We start from the raw sequence: 17,039 nt of genomic DNA on the forward strand, positions 1-17,039 counted from the left end.
ATTTATTTGTTTTTTTTTTTTTTTTTCCTTTTTGCCCCACCCCCCACCCCCACCCCGCCACGGCATGTGGAGATCCCAGGCCAGGGATCAGATCTGAGCTGCAGTTGCAACCTACATTGCGGCTGCCAAAATGCTGGATCCTTAACCCACTGTGCTTGGCTGGGGAATGAACCTGCATCCCAGGATCAGAGATGTCCCTGATTCCATTGTGCCACAGCACAATGTGGGTTTTTTGATGATAGCCATTCTGATAGGTGTGAGATGATAGCATATCTCATTGTGGTTTCAATTTATATTGCCCTGATGGTTAGCAATGTTGAGCATCTTTTCATGTGCTTGTTGGCCATCTGCATTCTCTCTTTGGAAAAATGTCTATTCAGTTATTCTGCCCATTTTAAAATCTGGTTATTTGGTGTTTTAAAGTTGAGTTATATGAGCTGTTTTATATATGTTGGATATCCTTGTCAGTCATATCACTTGCAAATATTTTCTTCCATTCAGTAGGTTGTCTTCATTTTGTCGATGGTTTCCTTTGCTGTGCAGAAGCTTTTAAGAGTAATTAGGTCAGAGTTCCCGCCGTGGCTCAGTGGCTAACGAATCCAACTAAGAACCATGAGGTTGTGGGTTCGATCCCTGGCCTTGCTCAGTGGGTTAAGGATCCGGTGTTGCCGTGAGCTGTGGTGTGGGTTGCAGACTCGGTTCGGATACCACGTTGCTGTGGCTCTGGCTTAGGCCAGCGGCTATAGCTCTGATTCAACCCCTAGCATGGGAACCTCCATATACTGCAGGAGTGCCCAAGAAAATGGCAAAAAGACAAAAAAAAAAAAAGAGTAATTAGGTCCCATTTGTTTATTTTTGCTTTTATTTCCTTTGAGAAGAATCCAAAAAAATATTGCTGTGATTTATGTCAGAGTGTTCTGCCTGTGAGGAAAACTGAGACTTTTTTTCTTCTTCTTCTGACCACACTTGCAGCATTTTGAAGTCCCCGGGCTAGGGGGTCAAATAGCATGCCTACACCACAGCCACCAGATCCAAGCCACAGTTGTGACCTCTGCCACAGCTTGTGGCAATATCTGATCCTTAAGCCACTGAGGGAGTCCAGGGATCAAACCTGAAACCTCACAGAGACAACGTCAGGTTCTAAACCCACTGAGCCCACAACGGGAGCTCCCCAAACTGAAGACTTTTTAAACTTACTTATCTCTTGAAATTTTAAATCATACTCTCCTTGATCTTTGGTTTTATATGACTTAAAACCAGGTCATTAGGACTTGAACTTCCTGGCAATATATTGAGGCCAGTATTGGAGCTTTGGACTCCATCCAGCAGATTAAAGACCAGTAAATCAGGAGCTATTTATTATAGGGCTCATTGTTGATGAAGTAGAAACAATTTTCAGCTGAATGCTAAATGGCTTCAAAGAGTTTGTTGCCTAATAATTTATTCTGTTTCATAACTACACATAGGAACAGAAAAGCCTGATCTCGGAAGGAATGAATTAGGCCTGCCAAACAATTATAAATCAGGTATAACTTAAAATTATTGAGATGATCTCTATACAAGTTGAGACAAGATCAATGCAGTGTTGACTCTTAAGTAGTTTTGTTTTTGTTTTTGTTTTTTTGCTTTTGAGGGCTGCATCCGAGGCATATGGAAGTACCCAGGCTAGGCGTCAAATCTGAGCTACAGCTGCTGGCCTACGCCACAGCCATACCAGATCTGAGCCGTGTCTGCAACCTGTACCACAGCTTACAACAATGCCAGATCCTTAACCCACTGAGCAAGGCTAGGAATCCAACCCGCATCCTCATGAATACTAGTCAGATTGATTTCTGCTGAGCCATGAAGGGAACTCCCTCTTAAGTAGTTTTAAAGCTAATATCCTGCTTTTTTCCTTGATTAAGGGAGACTTGAAAATTAAATTACTGGTGGGTTTTTAGTACTAGAAGTAATGAAAATTTACACGCAGTCCGTTTTAATGATGTGAAAGAGACTACTTTATTGTGCTTATATGTAGTTTTTATGTTTTTCCTAAATGATCTATGGCTTACATTGAAATATTAGAATATAGTGCAAATTAAAAAGTTCCCATCATGGCTGAGTGGTTAACGAACCCAACTAGTATCCATGAGGATGAGGGTTCGATCCCTGGCCTTGTTCAGTGAGCTAAGGATCCGGAGTTACCGTGAGCTGTGGTGAGGATCTGGTGTTGCTGTGGCTGTGATGAAGGCCTGCAGCTACAGCTCCAATTTGACCCCTAGCCTGGGAACCTCCATATGCCGGAGGGTGCAACTCTAAAAAGACATACACACACAAAAAAAAAAATTAGAGAGTTTTAAACACAGACTTAGCATCTGGCATATTATTTTTAGATTGTCATAGATTAATCTTCTGACTATTATAATGGCCTGGAAGAAGGAAAGGAGCTAATTTAAACTGGATTAGTATGTTCTACACTGTTAAAGCATTCCCAGATTGATCCTAAAAGTTAAAAATGGAAAAGACTCTGGTAATTTGATTTTTACATAGGTGAGGGGACTTCCTATAATTGATATGTAGGGGTTCAGGGTTTGTTTTTATGATGTGGATAAATATGTCAAGTGTTAATCCATTATAGAAACATTTGAGTGCCTAGAACACCTATTCTATACAGGTATGCCAGGTACTAGAAATATAGTAGTGAACAAGACAGATGGCCTCTAAAATTTAGTATTATCAAGATGTGATGGGCTGAATTATATGGTCTTTGTCCAAGAAAGTGGCTTGTGTGTTAACATGTACTTTGTTTCTAAGTAGTGGTGTTTTTATCTTTAATTTTCTCCATATATTTTTATCCCACTTGCAACAGATAGTATTTAACTGCAATGTAACTATTTCATACTAGGATAAATGCAAGAGGATTTATAGACAAAAAATGGTTCAATATTTGTTGGAAACTTTTTTTTTTTTTTTTTTTTTTGTCTTTTTGCCTTTTCTAGGGCTGCTCCCGCGGCATAAGGAAGTTCTCAGGCTAGGGGTCTAATCAGAGCTGTAGCCGCCGGCTTACACCGCAGCCAGAATCCTTAACTCGGGATCCTTAACCCACTGAGCAAGGCCAGGGATTGAACCCTTAACCTCACGGTTCCTAGTTGGATTCGTTAACAACTGAGCCACAATGGGAACTCTGGAAACTTTTTTTTTCTAATCAACTATATATTCTCAGTGAACAAAACAATGTATTTAAAACATCAGTAATTCAATATTAGCATTTTTATTAGGTAGTAGTAACAGTTTTATTTAGTCAGACTTTTAATGGTAAGAGTTACGAGGCAAAGGACCTCACCTAACTCATTGAGACCAGATTTGTTTTCTTACGTTTTTATATTCCTCACAATTCTGCATATAGTCAGTGATAAGTGAATAGGTTTATTGAGGGTATTTCCCCTAGAGTATTTTATCTTGGCAACCAAAGATGTAACCATTATACTAATAGAATTGAGAAACATTAAATGAAAGGCTACTCTTTAAATAGCTATTACTTTGAACATTTTAACCTTGTAGTAAGCCTACACCACAGGCAAGCAACACGGGATCCCAGCCGAATCTGCGACCTACACCACAGCTCAGGGCAATGCCGGATCCCCCACACACTAACCGAGGCCAGGGATCAAACCCTCATCCTCATGGATACTAGTCGGATTCATTTCCGCTGCATCACAATGGGAACTCCCTAAAAATGTTTTAAATAGATTATAATTTTTCTTAAAATACTTTAAAATTCTTTTAGTTCTCTGAAGACATGGCCTCAAATTGACCAATTTATTACAAGTTTTTAATCTTTAGGTTTTATGTTTAAATACTAGTTACTAATCTTTTCAGGAAAAGGACTTTTAAGAAAATTTTTATGTGATAAAGTCCTCAGGAACATGAATTATTTTGTAACATGATGGAGCAAGGAAGTGTGGGGAAACTGCTTTTTCTGAATTTTGTGAAGAATTGGGAAACATTCAGAAGTAATTCTTGATGAAAGGAGTAAGATGCTACCTTTATTTGAGAGATGTGTTTTGTTGAAATGCAATAAATTACTAAATGTCGGTTGTACCTTAAAATCTAAGACTTGTAATTAATGTTTAGTAGAACTTCTCAGAATTATAAGCTTCCCTCCCTTAGAACACACACAACTTTAAAAATTGTTGATAAACACGTTCAAGCTCCATTTCAGGCTTTATGCTATTGTAAAATGATAAGTGTTGTTTTAAAAAGCAGTCTAAGTTGATCTTGTTTAAGGTATCAAGTCATTTTCAAGTTATTGAAATGATATACGTGGATATAGGAGTTCTCTTGAGGCTCATCGGGTTAGGGCTCTGAAGTCACTGCAGCAGCTTGGGTTGCTGCTGTGGTGCAGTTGGATTCTTGGCCCCTGGGGCTTCCACATGGCTGTGGTTGTGACCAAAAGAAAAAAAAAGGTGGATATACAGGGAAGGTAAGAAAGTTTGTTTTTCTGCTTATATCTATCTAAATGAGGATAATTTTTTAGAAATTTATTTTAAAATATAAAAAACTACTCAGGAGAGAACTATAGTCAGTGTCCTTTGTTGACTTCTTATTGGCATTACAGAGTTTTCCTTGGGGTAGGATGTTTGTTTTAATGTTTTCCTGTTATATTATTGATCACTCATTAGCTCTTGCTTTAGTACTGCTTTGCCACCTGGCATAACCGGAAACTAAGTTAATTTGAAGTTTTTAGCAAGAATACACCTGTTACTGAATATCCAGTTGAAGAACAGTCATACCATATTGGAGAAGTTTGTCTCTAACTGCAGGAGAATAACAAGATTGGAAAGAGGCAGATATTTTATTTGACTCGTTAGCACTCAGATCTGATGTTTTAAGTGAAAGCACTATTTCTTTCTCTTTTTTCTTCTCTTTGTCTTTTTAGGGCTGCACCTGTGGCATATGGAGGTTCCCAGGCTAGGGGTCCAATCAGAGCTGTAGCTGCAGGCCTACACCACAGCCACAGCAACTTGGGATCCGAGCCACATCTGTGACCTACACCACAGTTCACAGCAATGCTGGATGCTTAAGCCACTGAGCAAGGCCAGGGATCAAATCTGCATCCTCATCTTTACTAGTCAGATTCGTTTCCACTGAGCCACGAAGGGAACTCTGAAAGCACTATTTCTTATAATTCATTATATATATATAATCGCAAATCAGTTGAGATTGCTATTTTATTGGGGTTTGAGGGAAGATAGGAAATAAGATTGGCTTGCTTTTGTTAGGTGTTTGGTCAGAATCCTTAGAACATCATGTCCAAATATTCATTTTTCTTAGGGTTTATTTTGAAGTAATTTCAAATTTATAGAAAGGTGTATTAATAATACGAATAATTCCCCTTGGTGAGATTCACTTATTATTAACCTTAGAGAACCTCTCTCAATTTGGGTTTGTCTGATGTGTGCTTGTGATTAAATTTAGGAAATGCAGTGGTTTTGGCAGTAATGCTACGTTCGTGCTGTGTGCTTCTCCGAGTATCACATCAGATCCATTTGTCCCTTTGTCAGTGATACCAGTTTTGATCTTTTAATTTAGTAATTTCCAGGTTCTTCCCCTTAAAAGTTTTTATTTTTCCTTCTCCAATAGGTAACTTATGGGGAGGTACTTTGAGACTCACTATATGCTCTTCCTCATCAAACTTTCATTTACAAAGACTTTTAACATTCTTTGGTAATTTTGCCTGAATCCATTATCAGTATGGTGGTTGAAGTTCAAATATTTAATTGCACAAACTCAGTAATATAGGAGGGAGTCTCTTCCCGCTGTTGAATTCCTTAGCTTTAGTAAGTATTTTGTTTTGAACTAGAATTTGTCTTCTGTGGCTTTGACACATTTTTTCATATTCTCTACTTTTATGTCACATGAGATAAGCCTGGTCCTTTTTTACTCCTCTCTAACAGCCTTTCAAAATGCATTTCCTTTTGTCTTTTGGCTACTATACTCCCATTTCCAACAGTCTTTCCAACAGTTGTTTCTTGTGAGAAATAGCTTTCCTGAATTTATAACCATCCTGTTTGTTTCCTGATAACACTTATTCATCAGTATCATACTTAACATAAAGTACCAAATGCAGATACCCATTCCATAATTTCAAAATGATTTGATTAGTATAGTGACTTGCTGTTGCTTGTAATCTAGTTTAATGCCTAAGAGCACCAGGCTTTGGAGACAAATTGGATTCAAGTCCTATCTCTGTCACTTAATTAGTTCTATTAGTTCCTAATATTGCTAAACTTCAATTCCATAATCTGAAAAGAGTTGGTAGTAATTGCACCTACATTTAGGGTGGAAAGAGGTTTAAACGTGTGTGTAAAATTCTAGGAATGTGTCTCTTTCCCCATAATCACTCAATTAATGTTAATTATTATTATTATTATATAGAAAGCATGCTTCTGTTTTACAGCCCTAAGATTGGTGCAGTTTACTTTTAAGCTGTTGTATTTTACTGTAGGCTTATTTAAACCTGCGGTGAAAGGCAGAAAGTTTTAATAAATAATACTGAAGCACAGTTAGACTCTTGAATAAATATTTTAACTTAATATGAAAATTACTCTATCAAGTTACAACTTTTCATAAGGTTTTGAATTATTTCTTAAATTATTTATATGTACAATGTAAGAAGATTATAAAGAAACATTTGAGTTATTTTGGGAGTTCCTGTCGTGGCGCAGTGATTAACGAATCCGACTAGGAACCATGAGGTTGCAGGTTCAATCCCTGGCCTTGCTCAGTGGGTTAAGGATCTGGCGTTGCCGTGAGCTGTGGTATAGGTTGCAGACGCGGCTCGGATCCTGCATTGCTGTGGCTCTGGCGTAGGCCGGCAGCTACAGCTCCGATTAGACCTCTAGCCTGAGAACCTCCATATGCTGTGGGAAGTGGCCCTAGGAAAAAAAAAAAAAAAAGACAAAAGAAACATTTGAGTTATTTTGAACAAACTCTAAAAACTTTAGTCTTCTGTAGCATAGCAAATATGCAATTAATTTTTCAGCATTAAATAATACTTTAAAAATTAGCCAGTGAATTTTGAGTGTTTGGATTCTATTTTTCATGATGTTTTAAACCATATTGTTGGGAAAAAAAGAAAAATCATTAAAAAGAAAAAACCCATATCGTTAATATTAATAGTAAATTTACTCTGAAATCGTAAAACTTTTCCTAAAACTTACTTTGGAAATCAAGGTTAATAATATACATATAGGGGAAAAGTAGTTATCAAGGTATTTTGACTGAATGCAGTTTTATTTTCCAGACAAGCCTTCTATAACACTTATACAGGAATAATGGTACTATAGAAATTTGAATCTGGGGGGAAATGTGCTACAAGCCTTCATTGTACATGTCAGCAATACAGCTTCTCTGTCTGCCACAAAAGGGCCAAGAATTTCTTTCTCCTGAATCAGACAGGCCCCAAGGGATATTTTGGGGATACTGAAGACACCCCATTGACTGTCTCTTTGTAAAAACTGTTCTGTAATTGGTGGCTGTTTGTGCTAAGGAAATTAGCTAAGCTTTAAAAAAAAAAAATAGAAAAATACCTAGTTTTGCTTACTTTGGGTACAAATGATAAGAAGTTACTCTTCCTTACCTACCTAGCCTGTGGTCTGATAAAGAAAAATCTTTATGTTAAAGTTACATAGTGTTATATTATACGTTGGTGTCAGATGCCAAATGAAATGTTTTTCTTAATTTTACATAGCAGCCCTTTTTATAAAAGCACTCCTTAAAATTTTAGACAATTAAAATGTACATAATCAATTTTAACTGTCTCAACTCTATTTCATGTTAAATGTGTTACAGGAATGAATCTGAAGTCTGCTGCAGTAAAACACTGAAGGCTTTAAAATGTTTTCTTGCATAAAACTCAAACTTTAAGTAGCTGCTTATGAGGATAGGGAAGGCAGGAAGCTAATGTCTGTCTCAAGATACAGGACAGCTGTTTGCTCATCACCCTCAACTGTGTGAGTAGACTTAAGCCTGTAACCCTATGTAATTAGGCATAATAACTTAAACATTTTAATCTAAAGTGTTTAAAGATGCACTTAAGTCAGCATCATGAGATATTTTTTAGGGTTAGTTTTTTTTTCCGGTGGATAAGATACTTCAGGGTGGAGTGGGTGGTACATTTTTATTTATAAAGTATTTCTGAGACTAAAACTTAATAACTAAATATCATTAGTGACCGTGCATCTTTTTTCATCATCATTCTATTATTGTGAAGCAAAAGAATATGTAGTTCTTTAGGTTGCTGTTTATTTTGCAGTTGATTTCAGCCTTTTAAGGGTAGTATTTTGACCAATCATAAAAAAGTATTTTGGGAATATGATGTTAGATGTGAATATAGAAAATTGCTCTTGGAAATAATTTAATAATTTAAATTATAATTAATAATTTTTTAATTGTTCTGTTTAATCAGAAAGAGCATATATGTCAAGATAAAAGAACTTTTATTCCCTAAGTGGGTTTTAGGAAAAGTGATTTTTAAAGTCATTATAACATATTTTTTTTTTTATTTTTTTTGTCTTTTTGTCTTTTCTAGGGTTGCTTCCCGCAGCACATGGAGGTTCCCAGGCTAGAGGTCTAATCAGAGCTGTAGCCGCCGGCCTACACCTCAGTCATAGAAATGCCAGATCCGAGCCGCATCTGCAACCTACACCATAGCTCACGGCAACGCCAAATCCTTAACCCACTGAGCAAGGCCAGGGATCGAACCTGCAACCTCACGGTTCCCAGTCAGATTCGTTAACCACTGCACCACGACGGGAATTCCTATGTTATTTTTAAAATAAAGGCATGGATGGGTGAATTATGCAGTGTTGCAGGTTTTGAGTTCTGTCAGTAGTGTCTGCTTCGTGGATTAACGTGAGTCATTTTTTAACATTTAGATGCTGGTAGAATGTTTTCTAATCTAGAAGCACCTTTGAAAGACTAGCAGTGTTATGGATGGTGTTAAGTCTTTCAGGAAGGTCTAGGTATCAGTGATTTTGTTGTAAGAGAATTTCCTCTGTTGGGGATGATTCTACTAAAGCCTAAAAGAGTCTGAATTTCAACACTGATCATTATTCTTGCTGTTGTGTTTAGAAATATGGTAGGTGTTGGGGAGTGTACCAAAGAGTAGAAACATGGTTTTATGTTCTGTAAGAACTCACTGTTGGGAGTTCCCATCGTGGCTCAGCAGTAACAAACTTGACTAGTATCCATGAGGAGGCTATGAACATATCACATTGTAAAGTAAGCATTCATTTGGGGCATCTATTTTTTTTATACCCCTATGTGTTCCGAAACTGTATTTTTCTTGCATCTTAGTGGCTCAGCTGAAACAAATCTGACTAGTATCTGTGAGAATGCAGGTTCGATCCCTGGCTTTGCTCAGTGGGTTAAAGATCTGGTGTTGCTGCGAGCTGTGGCATAGGTCACAGATGTGTCTTGGATCTGGCATTGCTGTAGTGTAGGCCTGAACCAGTAGCTCCAGTTCAACCCCTAGGCTGGGAACCTCCATATGCCACAGGTGGGGCCCTAAAAAGACAAAAAGAAAAAGGGAAAAAAGGAATTGGTGAACTAGGGCCAATGGCCACCTCTTTTTGTAAATAAAGTTTTACGTAACAGTTGTGGCTTCTTTCTTACTACCAAAGTGGGAGTAGTTACCATAGACTATATAGCACACAAAGCCTAAGTTATTTACTATCAGTCCCTTTAGAGAAAAATTACCAACTCATAATAAACAGTGTTGGAGATACATACCCTAAAAAACTAAATAATTGTTTTGTGTATTTAATGTAGTTTTTCACTCTATTGCTGAGTCTTTACATCCATATTATCTGTTCATTGTTCATATTTCAGTTCATATTGAAATTTTATGTTGATTACTATAAATAGCTCTCATAACTCTGAATTGGTGTATTTCCTTAGTAGGCCTTTCTCTAATGTGAGAAACTGACCAAGAGCTATGTGCCCAGATTCTGTCCAAGTGTAGACTTTAGTTTGGGGTGTGCGGGTAGGAAACTAGAATGAGGAAGACTTTACTCTAGGGTGCCAGAATCCCAGAAGAGGTCAAAGGAGAATGCAGTGAACTCTAGTTAGTTTCAAGATTTAATAAAATTAATACATTTATTATTTCATCAAGAATATTGGTAAGTGAAAGTGGTGCTTGAGGTGGGCGAGGGTGGTAAGAACACAAATGACTGTTGACTGCTGGTAAAAGTTTGGTGCTACTGCCTTAGCTTGTTTTACCCTCCATTGCTTTTACACTGTCAGTCAACACCGTGAAAAGGCAAATAATAAGTTCTTATGGGGTTTATTTTGGTTTTGTTTTTAATATTATGTCCATACCCACGCCATGTGGAAGTTCCCAGACGTGGAATTGAATCTGAGCTGCGGTTGAGACCTGCCTGAAACTGGCAAAACCAGATCCTTTTAATCCACTGTACTGGGCGGGGGATCAAGCCCGTGCCTCCGTAGCAAACCAAGCCACTGCAGTCAAATTTTCAGCCCACTGTACTATGACCGGAACTCCTCAAGTTCTTGTTTTTATTAAAAATAGTTTTGACCTTCTGGACTTCTGAAAGGGTTGCAGGGATCCCCAAGGGGTCCGTAGATAAGCTTTGGGAACTACCAGTTTAGGGCATGGACTCAAGCCAGGCTGCTTAGGTTGACTCTTGGTTCCGTCACTTAAGCTGTGACTTTGAGCAATTTATTTTAACCTCTCCATGCTTCAGTTTCCTCATCTGTGAAATAAAGGTGGTAATGATACCTATTTCATAGGATTGTTATAAGGATTAAAAGAGTCGATATTTATAATTGCTTAGAACAGCGCTTGGCACATAAAGCACTATATAAATAATATTAAATAAAACTAAATAGTAAAGCCAGTTATTTATATACAAAGTGTTGTCAGAAGTTGTTGTTGTGGCTCAGCAGTAATGAGCCCGATTGGTATCCATGAGGATACGGGTTTGATTCTTGGCCTTGCTGAGTGGGTTAAGGATCTAGTATTGCCTCTGAGCTGTGGTGTAAGTCGCAGATGAAGCCTGGATCCCACATTGCTGTGGCTGTGGTGTAGGCCGGGAGCTGTAGCTCTCATTTGACCTCTAGCCTGGGAACTTCCATATGCAGTGGGTGTGGTCTTAAAAAACAAAAAGTGGTGTCAAAGTTTCAGAAAAACAGGAGGGATTTAAATATAGAGATTGACCATACACAATGGAGGAAGTCAGGGAGAAAGAATCTTTTACAAATATTGGAAACTGAGTTGGAGTTGCCTTAGGAGAAAAGATTTCTTAAAGGAGTTGGGGGCAGGGAGGTGAAGCACAAAGTCTGCATGTAGAATTATAAGGTTTAAGGCCAAAGAGGAGGGAATAAAAAGAAGGGTCATGCACATGGATCTTGCATACATGGAGCTTATTTTATGTTAGTCTTTTGGAGAAGAAAAGTGAATGAAAGCCCATGAATATGGAAACCATGGGAAAATTTGAGCGGGTTCCCCATTTCCCAAAAAAGTGTGTTGGGTTGCCCTGTGTAGATAATAACTATGTGTCTAATTCTTTAAGGTGTGCAATATGAAACCTAGGTCAATTTGAGAACATAAAATTGATAGCTTTTAGTTGTAAAAGTATTATGTTTGGTATCCTAAATTAGGCAGATTGCTTTATGGCCAGGTTACTCTAGCCTTTGCTTCTGTTTTCACATCACCTTCTTTGCCTCTTGCATCCTAGGCCCATCTGAATAATCCAAGATAAGCTCCTCCCCTTAAGATCGTTAACTTAATCATTTTTGCCACATATGGTAATATTCAGAGGTTGCAGGGATTAGGACATAAATGTCTTTGGGGCCATCATTTTGCCCAGTACAGCAGACAGTACTAAGTACTGGTAAGATGGGGTAACTAGAATGCTTATACATAGCCAGTGGCTCTAATGTTGCCAGGAGAGTGTAAGTTTGTATAACCACTTTGGGAAGCTGGTAGCATCTACTTAAAGGCGAACATACATAACCCTAGGTGTATAATGAGCAGAGATGCGTATGTATGGTAGTTAAAAGACATACAGTGATGTTCATAACAGCAATATTTGTAATAGTCACAAGCTGGAAGAAACTTGCCAAATCCGTATCATCACTAGAATAGATAGTGGTTTATTCATACAGTGTATTCTACTAGATAGCAATGAGAAGAAATGGACTACAGTTAGTCACATTAGCATGATTGAATCTTAAAAACAGTTTTGAGAGAACCCAGACAAAATGTGTATACACTGTATAATTCCATTTACTAAAAGTTCAAAAACAGGAAAAGCTAATCTGGGGCATTAGAAGTTAGCATAGTAATTATCCTTGGGGAAAAGATAATATTTGGAAAAGGGCATGAGGAAGCTTTTAGGGGATACTGATGGTGTGGTGCTAATTACCCAGTTGTGTTCAACTTGTGAAAATTTAAGCTTTACATTTGGGACTTTGTATACTTTTGTATGTTTAAAGAAGAAAAGGAGGTTCCCATTGTGCAGTGGAAACGAATCCGACTAGGAACCATGAGGTTGCAGGTTCGATCCCTGGCCTCGCTCAGTTAGTTAAGGATCCAGTGTTGCCATGAGCTGTGGTGTAGGTCACAGATGCGTCTCGGATCCCCTGTTGCTGTAGCTCTGGTGTAGACTGGCAGCTGCAGCTCTGATTGGAGCCCTAGACTGGGAACCTCCATATGCCACAGGTGCAGCCCTGGAAAAAAAAACAAAACAAAACAAAAGATAAAAAGAAGAAAAGAATGGGAGTTGTTTGTTTCTTTTGTACATTTCTTTGCTATTGTACATCTCAATTGAATTAATGGAGTATCATTTTGATATTCATTGATTGATTATTCTGGTCGGTTTCAAAGTTTTAGTAGAGCAGCTTTACTATAAAATTTGTAAGGATTTTGAATTGCAAGCAGCAGAAACCCAAATCAAATTAAAGCAAAACTAGAATTTGTTTACATAACTTGGAAGTCTAAGGGATGGAGCTGTCCTCAGCAAAGTGGGTGCAGGAATTCAACCTTTCTTTGTCTTGGCTGTCTCCTTCCTACCCATTTTGGCTTTGCTTACCTTTTTAAATAAATTGTTATGTGGACTCTTTTTCCATTGTGGCAGAGATGGCCACCAGCAGCACCAGGTTTATATTGTCTTCAGTGTAGTTCTAGTAAAGTCAGCCTCTTTCCCGGTAGTACCAGTAAAATCCGTGGAGGAATGATTAGCTCAGATGGAGTCACATGCCAGGCTTAAGGCAGGTCTGGCCCTGAGAAGGAGGGGTTAGGCCTACCCAAAGCAAATGAAATGATCTTCCCACAGAAAAGAGAGGCTCTGCTACCTAGAAGAGTAAGGAATGAAAACATACAAGGCGGACAGAACTTACCAGTTTCAGGAATACAGGTATCTTCCAGGTTCAGTTATTAAATGCCTTTGGTGGACGTTCCTGGGCCGGGCATCGAACCTGAGCCACAACAGTGACAGATGCCAGGTCCTTAAATCCTCTTAACCACAGAGAAACTGTTTGAATGATTTTATAATTAAGACATTGTGAATTTTATTTAGCCTTGGTGAATGGAAAACAGTGTGCTAAATAGAGGACAACTTGTACCAAGAACATTACTGTAATTTTTCACATTATAGCTATAATTCTCCATGTAAAGTGTACCTGGTGATACAGATTTTGATGAAACGTTGCCTTTTGTAGTCTTTCCCCCTGTGGGGTGATGAACATATACTTTAAGAGATGAGGCTTACCAAGAGCAAATAATACTTAAAATTTACATTGCTTCAGATTAGAGAATCCCACAGTTAATATTACCTATGCTTGAGTCCTATATCCACCTATCCTCGAAGTCATTTACTTATTTAATCCAGAGGTCGGGCAGACTTTCTCGGCTTGTCATCTATTTTTGTTCAGCCCATGAGTTCAGAATAGTTTTTGCATTTTTAAGTTGTTAGGGAAAAAAAAACAGAGGAACATTTGTAATGTGAAAATTCTATGAAATTCACATTTTGGTGGCCATAAGTATAGTTTTATTGGAACACAGCCATGTTCATTTGTTTACGTATTGTCTATAGATGCTTTTTCATGATAGCAGCTGAATTGAGTAGTTGTAACAGAGACTTCAGTATGACCATGAAGCCTAAAATATTTACTGTCTGGTTATTTACAGGAAAGTTTGCCAAACCCTGATTTACACATTGTTGGGTAGATTGCAACAAATTTAAATCATCTAAGATGGGAATGCCAATCAGAGCTTTTGTAAAACCTGTCTTCTTCAACTGGAAGCATTGTAGCGGCCTCTTTTTGTGAGATTTGTCATGCCAGTCAATGAAAACTTTCCTTATGTCAGTAATTGGGAAAGTGAGATTTGTCTACACTACAGTTAGCTTTGGGGTCTCTTATCCTTATATAACCTCCTGTGTTGAAGTTGATGAATTAGTTAGTTATTTGCTGGGAAGGAATATGTACTATTCCCACAGATGTTATCCTCATGTTAGCTGGACTCGCGCCTTTTTGTCTTTCAGCCCAAGCAACATCAGGAAAGACAACCTGACATAGGGAACTGAGGACTGTTACAGAGTGAGAACTACAAAGCATCCTTAGTACAGTAGGAACCCTAATCCAAAGTCCCTATACTTTTATCAGAGTGAGTAGCATTTGTTTGTCCCAACTGTTGTATATCAAGTCAATACTTTCTTATCTATTTGCTTTATGAACTCGCCTAGATTTTTTATGATCTCTGCCAAGGTTCTTGACTCCCAGAACATGTGTATATTGCCCATATGATAGCTGATAGATCCAAGTGTTTAGAACTCTATGGGAAATTACTGTGTGCTACCAGGAGATATTAATCTCAAACACTTAGGGAGAGTATTCTTTTGTGTGTGTGTGTGTGTGTGTGTGTCTTTTTGCCTTTCCTAGGGCCGTTCCCACAGCATCTGGAGGTTCCCAGGCTTGGGGTCTAATCAGAGCTGTAGCTGCCAGCCTGTGCCAGAGCCACAACAACTTGGGATCCGAGCCACATCTGCAACCTACACCACAGCTCACAGCAATGCCGGATCCTTAACCCACTGAGCGAGGTCAGGGATCGAACCCACCACCTCATGGTTCCTAGTCGGATTTGTTAACCACTGAGCCACGACGGGAACTCCGTGAGTATTCTTCTTTTGATCAATTATTATTAGGAAACAAAAACTGTAGTAGAATAGAGCATGAATTCTACTTTGCTCTTTTCTGGGATCTCCATTTGATACAACTGCTAAGAGGATAAGCCAATTCTGAATGGTTTTCCAATGATTAAAAGGGCCAGAGGATAAGTAGTAATCTTATCACTTTGAGCCTGCTTGGTACTAGTTCCAAGTTTAATGTGCCTTATTTAACTCAGTCTGTTATGTGTATTTTTTTCCTTTTCCTGAAATTTATAGTAGTGAAGGTTCCAAATTTAAAAGGCTGTAGGTATTAACCTAAGAGTTAAAAACGCTGATGCTCATAAGATTAGTCAGGTAACCGAAAACAAAGATGAACTTGAAGAGTATAGGCTCTAAAAGGGGTCCTAACTGATGGGCTTTATTTTGGGGAACATCAACCCACTGTTGTAGGGTCTTGCTGTTTTTCCAAAGAAGCTAGAAATCTGGGATTTTTTCATATGACATTTCCCAATTTCTGAATATTAACAAATTTTAAAAATTAATGCATGCTGGCTAACAAAACATGCCTGTGGGTCAGATTTAACTTGTTTGTTAGTTCACAACTTCTGTAGATAAACTCATCCTTGTAAATTATATATCCTCCCTATTTATTTCGTGAAGGGGAGAGGAGCAGTGGAATCAAAAATTATATATGCCTTTTATAACTGGCTTGGGTTACTGATCATTCTTGCTTAACGACAGTTTCAGTATATGGATTATAAATACTGTTGTTGAAACATTTTTTACCAATCTGTTTTCTCCCCTTTTCAATGGAAAATACCCATTTTTTTGCCTGACGTGAATACTTCTAAAAATAATGAAATGTGTTTATTCCACAAAATATTTTGTAGTATTCATATTAGGCATAAAGGGGATTTGAAGAAGAAATAGTTTCAACTGAGAGGTGATTTGTATACCTAAAAAGCACTTGAGTGATGGTAAGCTTAAGTGCCCCCAAAAGGTGCTACAGATAGCTTCTGTAGGAATAACAAGCAGAGGAGGATCAGGGTAGACAGAAATGGACCCAGAAGTTTGTTTGCTTGTTTGGGCCACACACGCAGCATTCAAAACTTCCAGGCCAGGGATTGAACCTGAGCTACGGCAGTGACAAAGCCAAATCCTTAACCATTAGGCCACCTGGGAACCCCTGGACCCAGAAGTAGAATTTAAGCTGATACCCAAACAGAATTGTTAACAGGCAGAGTGAAGATACAAATAGCATTTATGAAGGAAGGAGCAGTGTGAGCTAGAAGCTTGTTTCCAGCAATGAGCATGATTTGTTTCAAACACATGGGAGCAGAGAACTTTCTGCTTTAGGAAGAACAGAGTTAGGGCAGTTAACTGAGTTTCTGCTATGTGCACTATAGGTGCTTTCTGTATACATTGTCTTATTACTTCATTTAGTTAGATAAAAATGAGCACCCTCTTAAGGAATTCAGACTTAGAGAAGTTTAGTAACATGTCCAAGCTCTTACAGGTAATAGAATCAGCAAAGCTGGGATCTGATACCAAGCCTATTCACTTTTCTTTTTTTTTCTTTTTTCTTTTTGTCTTTTTGCCTTTTCTAGGGCCACTCCTGCGCCTATGGAGGTTCCAATCAGAGCTGTAGCCTCTGGCCTACACCATAGCCACAGCAACATGGGATCCAAGCCGTGTCTACAGCCTACACCACAGCTCATGGCAACGCCAGATCCTTAACCCACTGAGCAAGACCAGAGATCAAACCTGAAACTTCATGGTTCCTAGTTGGATTCGTTATCCACTGAGCCACGATGGGAACTCCCAAGCCTATTCACTTTTCATTCAGCATACTTTCTGGGGAAATTG

General features: G+C 38.3%; 1 protein-coding gene across 32 annotated transcripts in view; it reads left to right on the forward strand.

Moving 5' to 3' along the window:
* ZFAND6 (zinc finger AN1-type containing 6) overlaps nt 1–17,039 on the forward strand; it is a 67,465-nt gene that overhangs the window by 28,378 nt on the left and 22,048 nt on the right. For 10 of the 32 annotated variants that reach the window (XM_084968433.1, XM_013988999.3, XM_084968450.1 and 7 more), the window contains one exon: nt 7,834–7,994. The exons of 10 other annotated variants lie outside the window; for them this stretch is intronic. The gene's annotated coding sequence lies outside the window, so the exon portion shown is untranslated. Of the gene's footprint in view, nt 1–5,622; nt 5,820–7,833; nt 7,995–13,340; nt 13,422–14,549; nt 14,672–17,039 lie in introns of those variants that run through there. 12 more of the 32 variants (XM_013988996.3, XM_021098855.2, XM_084968440.1 and 9 more) reach the window with 4 other exon arrangements.

The sequence above is a fragment of the Sus scrofa genome, chromosome 7 (assembly GCF_054392235.1).
Source record: "Sus scrofa isolate SSC_HxYL_T2T_F1_AM1 chromosome 7, Sscrofa_HxYL_maternal_Yorkshire_Landrace_v2.0, whole genome shotgun sequence".
Taxonomy (NCBI): domain Eukaryota; kingdom Metazoa; phylum Chordata; class Mammalia; order Artiodactyla; family Suidae; genus Sus; species Sus scrofa.